Here is a 15,488-nt window from a genome sequence, read left to right as displayed (position 1 = left end):
TTTAGTATTGACATTCTGTCTCGCTGACCACTTTTTTTCTTGTTTCTTTTTTTTCACTTTGTTCGATGAAGTTCGTTGTGTTTGGTCTGGGCGGACGTCACAAGACAACCGTTCAAGTTGATCCTTCATTTCTTGACTCAATCTCTTTTATTACAGAGAGCACACAGCCCTCTGACCGAACACACTGAGCTACTGTGCCGGCAAAGAATGAGTCAACAGTACCCGGTGTCCCTAGGCGGTCACCCATCCAAGTTCTAACCTGGCCCAATGTTGCTTATCTTCGGTGATCTGACGAGAATCGGGGTATTCAACACTGTATGGCCGTTGGCCACACTCAGCTACGTTGGCCGGACAGTTTATTGTACACAGTTGGTTTAAGTGCATGTACATGACAAAAGAAAATAATATTGTATGGGAATAATTTTAACTTGTTGCTGTTACTCTCTTGAACACAACTAAGTGAGCTATCATACAACGTAGGCTTTCACGGCCGGTGTTGTCTTCAGTTGAAACTTCCGAGCTGAGAGGCCGTGGTCGATGTATAAAATTTCCACCTGACGTTTCGTCTGCATCTCCGGGAGACATCTTCTGACGTCGTCCGCCTACTGCCACTGAGGCTCCAGGTACTCTCGCTCTTATAGAGCGCATAGAGGGCACCACCATTCGTCACGTGATGCCGACGGCATGCCTGTCTTTGAAAGGTGTGATCATTCTCGATTAAGAGTAATCGATTGTCATTCTGCTGGCGCAACGTCGACATCCATATTTATTCCAACTTTAAAACTTCCCCTTCTCTATTAAAATTGTTATGGTGTTTGTGAATTTCTATTGCTTCTCTATACATGCGCGCATGATAATAGGATGTTCGTGCTAGAACGCTTGTCTCATTAAATTTAATTTCGTGATTCCCATCTCGAACAACATGCTCAGGTACTGCCGATTTTTCGATGAGCCATAAGCGACAGTTTCTTTTATGTTCGGCTAAGAGGGTGTTCACACTTCTCTCCGTTGTTCCAATATATACTTGTACACAACTATATCGAATTTTGTATACCCCAGGTGTTGCTAGGAGATGTCGGGCGTCTTTTGCTGTTCTTAAATATTCCTCAATCTTCTTGGTGGGTCTGAAGATTGTTTCGATCCCGTACTTGGCCAGAACTTTCTCGATACGGTCCGTGACCTTATCAATGAACAGTAGGAAACCTTTCCCAATAGGTGACCGTTGTTGCTTTGGACTTCTGGCTTCTTTTCTTCTGTGATGGAGGGCTCGATCGATTTCCTTGCTGGTATATCCGCTTTTCATGAAGGCTGACCGTAGGTGATTCAGTTCATCTTGTAAGTAAGCTGGCTCGCAGATTTTGTTGGCTCGGTCCACAAAGGTTTTCATGACGCCTCTTTTTTGCCTCGGATGATGGTTGGATTCCTTGTTAATGTATCAGTCCGTGTGAGTGTTCGCCGGCCGCGGTGGCCGTGCGATTCTAGGCGCTACAGTCCGGAAGCGCGGGACTGCTACGGTCGCAGGTTCGAATCCTGCCTCGGACATTGATGTTTGTGATGGCCTTATGTTAGTTAGGTTTAAGTAGTTCTAAGTTCTAGGGGACTGATGACCTAAGATGTTAAGTCCCATAGTGCTCAGAGCCATTTGAACCATTTTTGTGAGTGTTCGTTCTCTATACCTTGAGGCCCAGCGTCTCCTCCACCCGTTTAATTACCGACACATCAAGGAAATTGAGTTGACCATTGCTTGCACAGGATAGAGTATCATGGAGAGCTGCATCAAACCTGCCTTTGGCCTGAACACCACCACAACAACGACATCGTACATAACGGTAATACTTTTATTTGTTTAGCCATTGCTAAAAACATTGCTCCCCCTCCATCCCCCCACCCGCTCCCCCTTCCACCATGGAGTGATTTCGCAAGTTCAGATGTGTTGCACTGTTGTGTTCAGACACGTACATAAAAATAATTCGTTTAATCCTTTCACAGTTAAAATTATTTTGCATATATTTCAGAAATGAAAGATAAAAAACTGTCTTCCAGTGTGATAAATAATACACTTTCAGTGCAAAAATTTTTTCAGCTGATCGCTTCTGAAATTAGGTGAGAATGGATAGATGTGGCCAACAAATCTAACAACATCCATGTGAAACTAATATTAAATGATTTTATCGGTGTGTAATTATGGAAAAATATGACGAATCAGTACCAAAAGACATTTATTCTCCTCACAATGAGGATGGAAATAAAGTCCCATGCTCCTAGACGGAGCATAGGGGAACGATTCGGGAGACCAGCACCCCCAGACTAGGCAAGGTCGTAATGGAGGTAGTTGGCCGTTGCCTTCCTCCGACGGTAATGGGAATGAATGATGAGGAAGACAACACCACAACATCCAGTCATCACGGGGCAGGTGATAAATCCCCTACCCCACCGGGTATCGAACTCGGGAACCCGTGCTCTGGAAAATAGAACGCTACCGCAAGACCACGAGCTGCGGACTCCTAACAGTGAGAAAGTGAAATATCAGACGTAAGTTTACAGCGCAACATTTGAAGGTGGCTTTGACGTACCACACACTAGCGTTTTCCACATTCTATGAAGATTTCTGGGATCTATAGTACCACCATTTGCAAATTATGGGCAAATAAGCTCAATTACTGAGGCGTGTAGTAACGTTTTAAAGCAATGACTGTGGTGTATAAGACAACACAGTTACTGCCGATGTTCTTGGAATGGAGAAGAAAGTGACTTGATCTAACTTTCGAGAATCGACACATTGTGCCAACTATGAATACGTGCCACCCCATTTGATCGTTCAGTCTTCTTGTAAATCCACCCCGTTGTCCGTTGTATTTTTGTCCAATCCGAAAGTATCTCCCTACATCGCAACGCTAGACAGAGATCTATACGAACCAACTCTCAAAACTCCTTATTACTTCAGTGGGACAGGTGTCCCGTTAATCACGAAAGGGTTGAATAAAGATAAAATTTCTGTGCACGCAGTTCGTCACGCACCAGAGGTTTTTCGTGAGAACGTTGGGATAGAATCATAATAATTTCATATTATCAAGCAATTACATTATCAATCTCTTTTATACAGTGGTCCTCTCTGAATAGTACACTCCTGGAAATGGAAAAAAGAACACATTGACACCGGTGTGTCAGACCCACCATACTTGCTCCGGACACTGCGAGAGGGCTGTACAAGCAATGATCACACGCACGGCACAGCGGACACACCAGGAACCGCGGTGTTGGCCGTCGAATGGCGCTAGCTGCGCAGCAGTTGTGCACCGCCGCCGTCAGTGTCAGCCAGTTTGCCGTGGCATACGGAGCTCCATCGCAGTCTTTAACACTGGTAGCATGCCGCGACAGCGTGGACGTGAACCGTATGTGCAGTTGACGGACTTTGAGCGAGGGCGTATAGTGGGCATGCGGGAGGCCGGGTGGACGTACCGCCGAATTGCTCAACACGTGGGGCGTGAGGTCTCCACAGTACATCGATGTTATCGCCAGTGGTCGGCGGAAGGTGCACGTGCCCGTCGACCTGGGACCGGACCGCAGCGACGCACGGATGCACGCCAAGACCGTAGGATCCTACGCAGTGCCGTAGGGGACCGCACCGCCACTTCCCAGCAAATTAGGGACACTGTTGCTCCTGGGGTATCGGCGAGGACCATTCGCAACCGTCTCCATGAAGCTGGGCTACGGTCCCGCACATCGTTAGGCCGTCTTCCGCTCACGCCCCAACATCGTGCAGCCCGCCTCCAGTGGTGTCGCGACAGGCGTGAATGGAGGGACGAATGGAGACGTGTCGTCTTCAGCGATGAGAGTCGCTTCTGCCTTGGTGCCAATGATGGTCGTATGCGTGTTTGGCGCCGTGTAGGTAAGCGCCACAATAAGGACTGCATACGACCGAGGCACACAGGGCCAACACCCGGCATCATGGTGTGGGGAGCGATCTCCTACACTGGCCGTACACCACTGGTGATCGTCGAGGGGACACTGAATAGTGCACGGTACATCCAAACCGTCATCGAACCCATCGTTCTACCATTCCTAGACCGGCAAGGGAACTTGCTGTTCCAACAGGACAATGTACGTCCGCATGTATCCCGTGCCACCCAACGTGCTCTAGAAGGTGTAAGTCAACTACCCTGGCCAGCAAGATCTTCGGATCTGTCCCCCATTGAGCATGTTTGGGACTGGATGAAGCGTCGTCTCACGCGGTCTGCACGTCCAGCACGAACGCTGGTCCAACTGAGGCGCCAGGTGGAAATGGCATGTTCCACAGGACTACATCCAGCATCTCTACGATCGTCTCCATGGGAGAATAGCAGCCTGCATTGCTGCGAAAGGTGGATATACACTGTACTAGTGCCGACATTGTGCATGCTCTGTTGCCTGTGTCTATGTGCCTGTGGGTCTGTCAGTGTGATCATGTGATGTATCTGACCCCAGGAATGTGTCAATAACGTTTCCCCTTCCTGGGACAATGAATTCACGGTGTTCTTATTTCAATTTCCAGGAGTGTATAATGGTTACGAAACAGATAAATCCGAAGTTCGGATTGCCGCTGAACGTTGTAAGCCCACTGGGCCAGTTATGCAATCGCTTTGCACTGTTTCCTTCTCGACGCTGCTAAACTCTCACATTCACTCGTCACTGCACTTTTTAGTCTCTTTGAATTCCTTTCGATGCAAGTTTACGTGTTATATGAGACGATATACTTCACTATTTTGCAATTTTCAATTTATTATCGAATATGACTTCAGGGAACATTTTTATCGTCCTAGTAGTGTTCCTCAAGCTGTTCAGAACGACATCCGAAATAAACATCTCGGCTAAACGCTTTTCCACGCTACACGAATATGTAACTTCCCGCAAAACAAGTTCGTAACAATCACGCGCCTTTGGCCAAACTGGTACCATGACGTGGCAGGAAAAACAAATACCGTGCAACAATCACGCACAGATCTAATCTATCACTTCTTGGCTTAACCATTGCTTTCGAACTTTTAGTCCTGCAGTTATTAACGATTCAAATCTGATGGTATTTTGTCAACGAAAAAATTCGTCCGAAGAGTGATACGTCAAAAATTATTCATAGCAGTAAAAAGTAGATTGGTATTTTTGCCAAATTCGATATTTTATCTTCACCACCGACACAATGATGTTACAAATACACTATCGGACGAAATAATAGCAACGCCAAAAAAATGATTACTGTAGAGTAATGAAATTTAGGGAACGCATTTAGTAGGTAAGGTGTTTAAGTGATTAACATTGCAAGGTCACAGCTTAATGTAAGCGAGATATAAGGCATTCCAAATGTGAAATGCTGGTACATCAATAACAGGTGCAACCGCCAGAACACTGAATGCAAGCATGCAAAGGACAATCATTGTTTTGTACAACTACTGGATCACAATGTGTGGGATGGAGTTCTATGCCTGTTGCACTTGGTCGGTCAATAGAGGGACGATTAATAAGGTCTAATGGATGATGCTGGATCTGTCGTCCGATGCATCCCAAAAGTGCTCGATTAAAGACAGATCTGGTGATCGAGCAAGCCAATGCAGCATGTCGACATTCCGTAGAGCATGTTGGGTTACAACAGTGGTATGTGGGTGAGAGTTGTTCTGTTGGAAATCACTACTGGGAATACTGTTCATGAATGGCAGCACAAAAGGTCGAACCACCAGAGTGACGTACAAATTTGAGGCCAGAGCGCCTGAGATAACCACAATATCACACTCCACAGCGTAACTACTGGTTTAGGACCGTTGTCTAGCACAGAGACAGGTTTGTTGAACACCTTAGACTGACCTCCTTATAACCAGCACACATCCATCACTGCCAACGAGTCAGAAACATCTTTCATCAGAAAATACAACGAATCTTCACGCTGTCCTCCAATGAGCTCTCGCTTGACCCCGCGCGACTCTCCAGTGGCAGTGGTTTGGAATCACTGGAAAGTACAATACAGATCGCCTGTCTCAGAGATGTCCTTGAAGTAAACCAATCTGTAACACTTAGTTGTGTCACTGATGCTCCTGTAGAAGCAATTACGAGGCGCCACAGCCATTCACAAAATACGATGTTCTTCCCTCTTGTTATTACTACGTGGCCGTCCAGAGTCCGGTGCTTTTGCAGCCGTATGCCCTCGTTACCACCGCTGCCACCGATCACATACAAGCCGGCCAAAGTGGCCGCGCGGTTCTGGCGCTGCAGTCTGGAAGCGCGAGACCGTTACGGTCGCAGGTTCGAATCCTGCCTCGGGCATGGATGTATGTGATGTCCTTAGGTTAGTTAGGTTTAACTAGTTCTAAGTTCTAGGGGACTAATGACCTCAGCAGTTGAGTCCCATAGTGCTCAGAGCCATTTGAACCATTTTTGATCACATACAGTGGCTGCATTCCCACCAACACTTTCTGCAACAGTTCGGAAGGAACGTCAATCTTCTCGTAGCCTTGTTACACAACCTCGTTCAAGCTCAGTGACGTGTTGGTAATGGCGTCCTTGTCGCCTCAAAGGCATTCTTGACTAATGCCAGCTATCCACGTTTTATCTCAAGGATAAGTAACACTTACAGCGTGTATTTAACGCGAACGTGATTTGAATCCACATAGTGGCACTAATGGCACCAATCTTATGCGACTGGCGTGAAATCTGAACGGATGTAATCTTTCAGCCACAGGAACACACCTGTCGGCTTTCGTTTATGTCGCTAAACTCCTTCTTGGTGTCGCAATTTTTCCCTGCGGTGCATGTTGGAATATCTACGTTTAAACTCCTAACAACGATATTTTTTGTAAATGTCGGCCGCGCGGGATTAGCCGAGCGATCTAAGGCGCTGCAGTCATCGGCTGTGCGGCTGGTCCCGGCGGAGGTTCGAGTCCTCCCTCTGGCATGGGTGTGTGTGTGTGTGTTTGTCCTTGGATAATTGAGGTTAAGTAGTGTGTGGGCTTAGGGACTGATGACCTTAGCAGTTAAGTCCCATAAGATTTGTCATACATTTGATTTTTTTTTTTTTTTTTGTAAATGTCGATGATTACCGAACATGCCCTCCCCATACTACAGAGTTGTGCGGTAGTAAGACAAGCTAAGTCTAGAAGCGATGATTTCAGTTTAAAAACCATAGATAGGGACCCACCGTCGCTTCAGAGAGTGCACTATTCGACGCCCAGCAATTGCTGTGAGTACTATCATGAGGCGCAGAGTATGAAAACTGCTCATCGGAGGGCAGTTGAGGCTAGCCAACTTCCCCAGTAACAGTGCTGCGTAGTAGCAAGGGGGTCGGCATTGCGGTAAGGCGCGCAAGCTTCCACGGGCCTCTAAAGCCGATGCTGAGGGTTCGCGATGGGGGAATACAATAGGCGCGCTGGTGCGGCCACGTTGTTCACCTTTGTTGTGTCGTCCTTTGTTCCGAGGCGTGCTAATAGCGCGTATGCCGACCAACCGCGTTCATCCTATGGCTTCCTGCTTCCGTGTTCAGCCCATTGTTGTGCCTGCGAGTTTCAGTAATCTCTCCGGTTATACTAGCGTCGCTCGTTCTGACAAAAACCAGGCTTCAGCCGTTATCGACAATGACCGCATGGTCATCCCTACACAACAAGTATTCTACTCAGCCAGAAATTTTGCCATTATCTCGCTACTACTTGTACCGTATGTTTTATTCGTATTTTATAGGTCTTCCAGGGTGTCTCTCTCTTCACCTGAGAGCGTTTATATAAAATGTACAAACTAGGGTTAAGATATTAAAATAATAAACTATGCACTTGTTTTTAAATTATTAGACGGGGTGTTTGTACATGTTAAAAAAACCATTATTGTTTTCAAAATAAAATTAAATTATATAAGTGGACGTGTAGAACAGCAGAACCTTGGAAAGTGATTAAATGTCAGAGAAGTGGCGTCCAAGTAGGGCTCTTTTTGTGTTAGCCAACAAGTCAATGCTATGCAAAGCTCAGCCGGTGCTGTGCAATCAGGCGGAAAGGAAACGTGCAGACAAGTGCCACCATGCGTCTCGGTCATCATAGGGTGGAGTATCGGTATGTATGTCCTGAGAGGCGGGTCACTTGTTCCGTGACTTACAACTCTTACTGGGCATGCTGTGTAACGAGTGGGAAGAAGAGGTCCGGCAGGGTACTGGACAACACAGGTTCACCACAGTCCAAAATACCCGCCATCTGGTCCTCTTGGCCCTAACGGACACAACAGCTCTGCCCAGAGTCTTGGCGTGACGTTGGGGCACTGCAACGGCTGTGGGCATGGTTGCATTGGCGGGTCAGTGCAGACTGGACTATTGACACACATGCAACTGCATCGGCTGCTGTTGACCAAAACCCACCGACGTCGCAGACTGCAATGGGCACGTGAACATCGACACTGTCCTACAGTAATGGCCGCATATGCGTTCGACACCACAGTGTTGAACGCAATCTTGCAGTCTGTATTGTTGACCGGCACAGTGCACAAACGCCAAATGTGATGGTTTGGGCTTCCAGTGGATATAATATAAGATGTCACCTCCTACATTTTCAGGGCAAACTGAACAGTTACCGGTCCATCGTGGAGGTCTTACAGCCCGAGGCACTGCTCCTACTGCAAGTCGTTCCGCATGTCTTATTTCAGCAAGACAACGCCCAGCTTCATGTGGCGAGAAGGTGCAAGCCTTCTCCATAGACCAACGGGTACCATTCATTTGACATATCGCCCATCGATCATGTCTGGGAAATGGTCAGTTGAAAACTTGTTCGTGTAGGTCCTACTGCAGCCACAGTTGATGCTTTGTGGACGCGCCTGGAAACCGCGTGGAAGAATATTCCCAGCAGTATCTTCATGCACTCTTTGATGCCATGCCGCGACATTAAGTGGCTCCGATTGCAGCTTGTGGTGGCTCTACTCGGTACTGAATTTCCACACTGCAGGTATAGATCTGTATTGCTAATCATTTGTGAAGTTTTCTGTCCCTAAACGGTGGAATAAATTTCATTGTGCCGACCGGTGTGGCCGTGCGGTTCTAGGCGCTTCAGTCTGGAACCGCGTGACCGCTACGGTCGCAGGTTCGAATCCTGCCTCGGGCGTGAATGTGTGTGATGCCCTTCGTTTAGTTAGGTTTAAGTAGTTGTAAGTTCTAGGGGACTGATGACCATAGAAGTTAAGTCCCATAGTGCTCAGAGCCATTTGAACCATTTTTTGAATTTTCATTGTTATCACATCACGTCGTTCTGCATGTCACATTTCAGCAGGACAACGCCCGGCCACATGTGGCGAGAAGGTACAAGCCTTTTCCATAGACCAACGGGTACTTTTTCCAAACAGTAGTGAATATACGCTCTCGCAACAACTAGTCTTTGAGTCTACAGCGGAAAAGGACAAATTGAGAATAGAACGGCCAGGTGGTATTGCGAAGTTGGAAATTGCTCTGTTCTGATGGTTTGGTATAAGTGATATCTGTATTGGAGTCGGTGACAGGAGACATGATATTTAGGATGAAGGGAACAGATACAGCGAAAAGTTCATAGACATAAAAGAACAAATGGGCATTAAAAGAAGATATGTAGGATATGTGTGCACGGGGTCAGCGGTATGTAGAGGTACTGCTCAGCAGCATTTCAGGGTTGATTACCTGGGGTGAACGGTAGGGATGCTGGAATCAAATGTGTGGGATGTATGGGCTATACAGAAATGTTCATTGCGGATGAGGCGGAAAGGTAACTGGATCAGCTGGTAAGGGATTCCAGGAGAGGAGGGTAAGCTGTTGCGTTGAGGACTGAAGGAAGATTAAGTTTTAATGCCCGTCGACATAGGGGTCATTAGACACGAAGCACAAGTTCGGACAGTTTCAAGGATGGTGAAGGAAATCGGCCGCGTCATTTTTAAGGATCCATCCCGGCATTTGCCTGGAGGGATGTAGGGAAGGCACGAGAAACCTAAAACTGGATGGCCTGACGCAGATTTGAACCATCGTCCTCCCGAATGCGAGTCCAAGGTGCTAAACATGGCACCGCGTGGCTTGGTGGAATGTATGACGTCAAAGATTTCCAGTGACTAATAGAAGCTAAATGTAGCAGATAACCGAGGTGAAATTAGCATTGGATGAGTGGGACCATTGATTCCCTGATGGTGAGAAAGGTGTAAGAAAGCAGTTTTTGGAATGAAAATCACTGGTGACTATTTTTCATTGCATTTCAAAATTTATACAGGTTATTTCACTAGCAGGAGAAAAACAGATAGAAGGTAAGAACTTCAGGTCATTTAATGAAAACCATCCACGCATGTTACTGATGACCGTATGATTCTGTGTAGGCGGCATTTGCTTTTTGTTAATGAAAGTAGGAAAACGGTATATTTTTCCAACTGTTGTACGATATTGATGAAGGCAGACAATAATGACAAAGTGATCAACTTACAACGGTTGCTGAGAATTCCTTTTTAATAAGAACTCTGTAGCATTTACCCACTAGACAGTTACAAACTGCCAGCCGGGTCGCAGGTTCGAATCCTGCCTGGGGCATGGATGTGTGTGATGTCCTTAGGTTAATTAGGTTTAAGTAGTTCTTAGTTCTAGGGGACTGATGACCTCAGCAGTTAAGTCCCATAGTGCTCATAGCCATTTGAATCATTTAGCCAATTACAAACTTACCTATTTATTCACAATTAACCAGCATAGCTCTCAATAATATAAGAAGTTGCAACGTTTTCCAAGAGGAATAAATGGAATGATATGGTGAGGGAGGTGCAAGGTGGGGTGGGAGGGGAACACAGGGGGGAGGAGGCGGTCAAGGCCAGGAAGAGTATAATTAACAAAACTTATGTCAAAACGTCTTATAGGGCGGGACATTTACGTTATCGCATGCACTACGCAAGTCAGATTCGCGGATGACATGCCAATTATGGCAGATATCGACGATTACTTAGTAGAATAGGATAAGCGAGAATGTAAGCGATCTAGAACTATAGAGAGGCGAATAGTGATGTAGCGAACATTCAGCATCTGGTGAACGTAGCTGCTAGATGACGAGATGGAATAAGATAGTGATATGACGGGAAATTTTGGTTTTTTTTATTTTTTACGTCTCAATAACTGAAGGACGAAATATCGGAAAGAATGGAGGTAATGGTTACGATCGCCAATTTCATCGAAATTTGTCTTGAAAGAGAACTTTTGATGTAGAAAGTAAGTTGGAAGTAAGATTTTTAGCTGGGGGGTCAAGTATTATCCTGAATCTGACTTTTTTGGGTTTACTCTACTTATTAGAAGTACAAGATGGAGTTAGTTCTGTTAGTTTACGACATGCAAGAAATAAGTTTCCTAAATTCACACAATAGCGTAAAGAGTGGAGTCTTTTTTTTTCGAATGAAAACCTCTGTAATATATCAGTTAACTTTTTTTCCCTCGTTCCTGAAGAGAGTCTAAGCGAAATCTACTCCAGTCACTTAATATATAACTGATGCATCCTTAACTGCAGAATACAAGATATTTCTGATTACACAAGAATAAGCAACACAGAGTAGTGAATAGCTCAAAACTAAAGGTAACAACTGCTGTCAGGATAAAAGAAACGAGAGTATCACAAGGCAGCCCTTAGAAGTCATCTGAATATCTGAGTGACATCAGTTATATTCTTGCTGCAAGTTTATTGATAATGGTATCGGTAGCATATCGGGCATGCGTAATTATGTAGAATGCTCATCGAAGTGCTGTCCAGCCGCAAATTGCATGTCTACTGTTTACTGAGCAAATTCTGGGGTTATGTTTGATTGAATGCATATTACTGTTCAAATATCCCGTCAGAGCGTATATGTGTGCACAGAGGGAGTAAAGTTCGAATTTTTGAGATTCCTCTAGACGGAAATGTTCTCTTCGTTTATTACAGTTGGCAATTATACGATTGTAATTGTCATTGATTAACCAATGAATAATGTTTCAAAGAGGTCAGAGCTGATTAAATTAAACAACGTAGTCAAACATGGAATTAGCAAGTTTGGCGATACTAGAAAGTTTCCTTGTAGTGAAACATAGCATTCAGTTTCTACTAGGATAATTAGTAAGACAGTTCCAAGATATATTTTAATTAAAATATTTAAAATATGCTACTTCACTAAAATTTTGATCACATTTTATAAGCTCACTGGTAATTTAGTTGAATAAAATCCTGGTTAACGGAGGTATACTGACACTCTACTGTGGGTTCGATCTGGAGGAAATCCTGGCAAAGGGAGCTGTTATACAACTTGCCGAGAAGGATATACATATGTCTGTATGCATCCGTATGAGTCCCAATTTCTCGCATCTTATCTTGGTGGCATATATATATATATATATATATATATATATATATATATATATATATATATATATATATATATATATATACGACTGTCTGTATGCCTTCGTATGAGTCCCAATTTCTCGTATCTTATCTTGGTGGTCCTCACTCGCAGGTAAGATAGAGACAGTAGAATCTTTTTGCCGTCAGCACTCTTCTTTTAGCCCGACCTGGTATGGATCCCAAACATTTGAGCAGTACTCAAGAATAGATAGCACTTGTGACCTACATGCGGTCTCCTTTAAAGAAGAACCACATTTACTGTAGAACGCGTCTAACTGAGACTCCCGACACGTGGTTAATTGCACAAAAAAGTTCTGAAATTTATAAATTACGTAAGCATTTTATGCAAGAATAACAAGAAAGATACATTCTGCATTATATGGAAGAAAAATAACATCCAGCTAAAGAGTTTTTGATATGGAATACGTCTAGCTGCAGTGCAACACGTGGGTTGTATACTGAAAAAGTTGCAAAATTGATATACTGATTCCTCGCTCTAAACAAGGATGTCAAAGAAAATACTTTTCTCAGCGCACGGAGAGGAAAAGCAAATGCAGTGAAAGCATTGGTCTTAACTGGAGTGAATCTAATTTAGACTCACAAAGCTTGGCACGTCACACAAATAATCCATAAATTAATCAATTAAACCAGCAATTTGTACAATAACTAACAATAAAAACGTAATGTATAACACACGGAAGGAAAATGAAGCTCATTTAATAGATTTATTTGAAATGGAGTGCGTTTAGCAGTTGCTCCAACACGTGGCTCATCACACAGAGAAAAACTTCAGTTAACTACTTATTCCCACAAGAAGATCTAGCGAAGGGATACATACATTATAGACAGACCTTCTGAATCATTAGTTGGATCCATATGCGATCAGTTTATGCCAAGAAAACGGCTATCCCTGACTGCAGCCACATGGTAGAGAAACAGAATGTGCAGGTGACGACCGATTGTTTCTGATTTTAAAAATAAACCAAATCATCCAGCAGGGTCCCTTAAATTCACAGGATAAACTTAGTAGTAGACATGAAAATGCCCGCCGAGCTAGCCGCTCGGTCTAAGGCGCTGCTTCCCGAGCGGGAAGGTGTGACGGTCCCCGGCACGAATTCGCCCAGCGGATTATTGTCGAGGTTCGGTTTGCCGTCCAGCCTGTGGATGGTTTTTAAGGCGGTTTTCCAACTGCCTCGGTAAATGCGGGCTGGTTCCCCTTGTCCCACCTCAGTTACACTATTTCGGCGATTGCTGTGCAAACAATGTCTCCACGTACGCATACGTACACCATAATTACTCTACCACGCAAACGTTTGGGGTTACACTCGTCTGGTATGAGACTTTCCCCAGGGGCGTCCACTGGGGGCCGAACCGCACAACAACTCTCCGTCGTTTCTAGGTCCCTGGTACAATACACAATACACACACAATACATGGAACTAATGTAAGTGGGACACTCTTATCCACAGGCAGTAATAACCAAGATACTTTGCCTAAAGGGTCTTTTTACGATCAACGACCAGAAACGTTTTAAACTAGTACAGTAAACTGAAATCCTACGTGATTACACTTTCAGACAACACGATGAGACACCCACAGAATACGTTATCAGCTTCTACATGTGAATTAGAGCCCGTAAAGGTACTATCTAGTTTGGAAAAATTTTCAAGCACAGTCTGGAGCATGCCAAGTTTACCTTGGAAACAGATAACTAGGTGTTAAGTTGGGTCCAGTGCCGACCGCGAAAGACGGGAAGAATCTTTTGAGTGGCGACTAGAATTCTGGCCTCTCAGTATCAGCTCGAGAATAATCAGGTAGCAGAAGGATTAAGCCGTAAGCTTGAGAAAGATCTGGATGAAGAGTAGGATGGCAACGCCCCCGCAGTGGTAACAGAGAATAATAGAGATGAGCAGTTAGTCGCTATTAAAGAAAAGATTTTAAAATTGCGGAGTGTTAAGCATTGTGTTGTTGAGAATGATGTGCTTTGCTGTAAGGCACAGTTTGATAACATGAAAAGAGTCGTTCCTCAAGAGGTGGTGAGCATTAGGAGTTTTCAAAACAAGAGCTAAAATCTGACAACAGTTCATCTGGTGAGGAATGGACCACAATATTACAACCCAAGTAGGTAATACGTGGCACGTGCTATGTGCAACCCGTGGAAATAATCGAGGTGGGTGGTCAGCGTCTACGCCAATACTTCCAAAAGACGTTAATTGATTTTGTGGGCCCCTGGCGTAGATCAAAAGGGTGGAACCGTTAGATATTGGTGTGTTGATACCTTCACATAGTTCATCTGCCCTTACCGAACTAAAGCTGCAACCACACAAACTGTTGTTCAAAGACTGCAAAATATTTTCAGCTGTTTTGGCCAATTCAGTACACAGTAACCGATAATTCGACATGTTTTACATCATGTGGGTTCACAAATTTGTTCTTGCGTATAAGGATTCATCATAGAACGACAGCCCTTTACCATAGTAATCCTTCATATGCCCGAAGTGTGAATCGGAATTTCAGGGCGGCTCTAATAGCCTACCGTACAAGGACGAAGGAGATTGCAATAGTTCGTTGCCTTGGTTAATCGCTGTCCGAAGTCCACACCTTCTCAGTTGCTCTTCAGTTTTAGGGTTGCCACTATAATGAGAAGTTTATGGTCTATCAATGACCTGTAGGGTTAAGCAACAGCTGTTCGTTGTTCAATGGAAGGAGCCCAAATGTAATACTCTGAGAGCTCATCAAATAGAAAGCCGGTGGTGCCATAACGGGCAGCCGCAAAATCCTTACCACTTCGGCGATAAACTGTTTCTTAGATATTTTCAGGTATCTTGCAACAACTTGGATAAAGTGGTGGAAAAGCTGATGCCCCCATCTTGCAGGTCGTTTGAGATTCCAACGTTCATAATGAAGCCTTGACCAAACCGTTCGAGCTTCTCTGATTAAGCCACGCCTAAACCACATGCATAGTGTCCGATCAGAAACCCTTGATCGGCAACTGAAATGTGGATGGAAGGGGTTCGCTCTATAGGATAACTGGTGCGGATATATTACAGTGGACCTCACGACTTTCGGTCGATGGCGTGTGCAGCGCGAGAGGGCCAGCAGTGGAATAGTGGCGTTCTGGTGGGCTGTGAAGCTGACGACTGA

The 15,488-nt window shown here is 44.8% G+C and overlaps 1 pseudogene; it reads right to left on the bottom strand.

The window, feature by feature from the left end:
- Nucleotides 1-210: 210 nt before the first annotated feature.
- LOC124790626 lies at nucleotides 211-329 on the bottom strand (annotated as a pseudogene).
- Nucleotides 330-15,488: the final 15,159 nt, after the last annotated feature.

Source organism: Schistocerca piceifrons, chromosome 3 (genome assembly GCF_021461385.2).
Source record: "Schistocerca piceifrons isolate TAMUIC-IGC-003096 chromosome 3, iqSchPice1.1, whole genome shotgun sequence".
Classification (NCBI taxonomy): domain Eukaryota; kingdom Metazoa; phylum Arthropoda; class Insecta; order Orthoptera; family Acrididae; genus Schistocerca; species Schistocerca piceifrons.
This window is presented reverse-complemented; position numbering and strand designations above follow the sequence as displayed.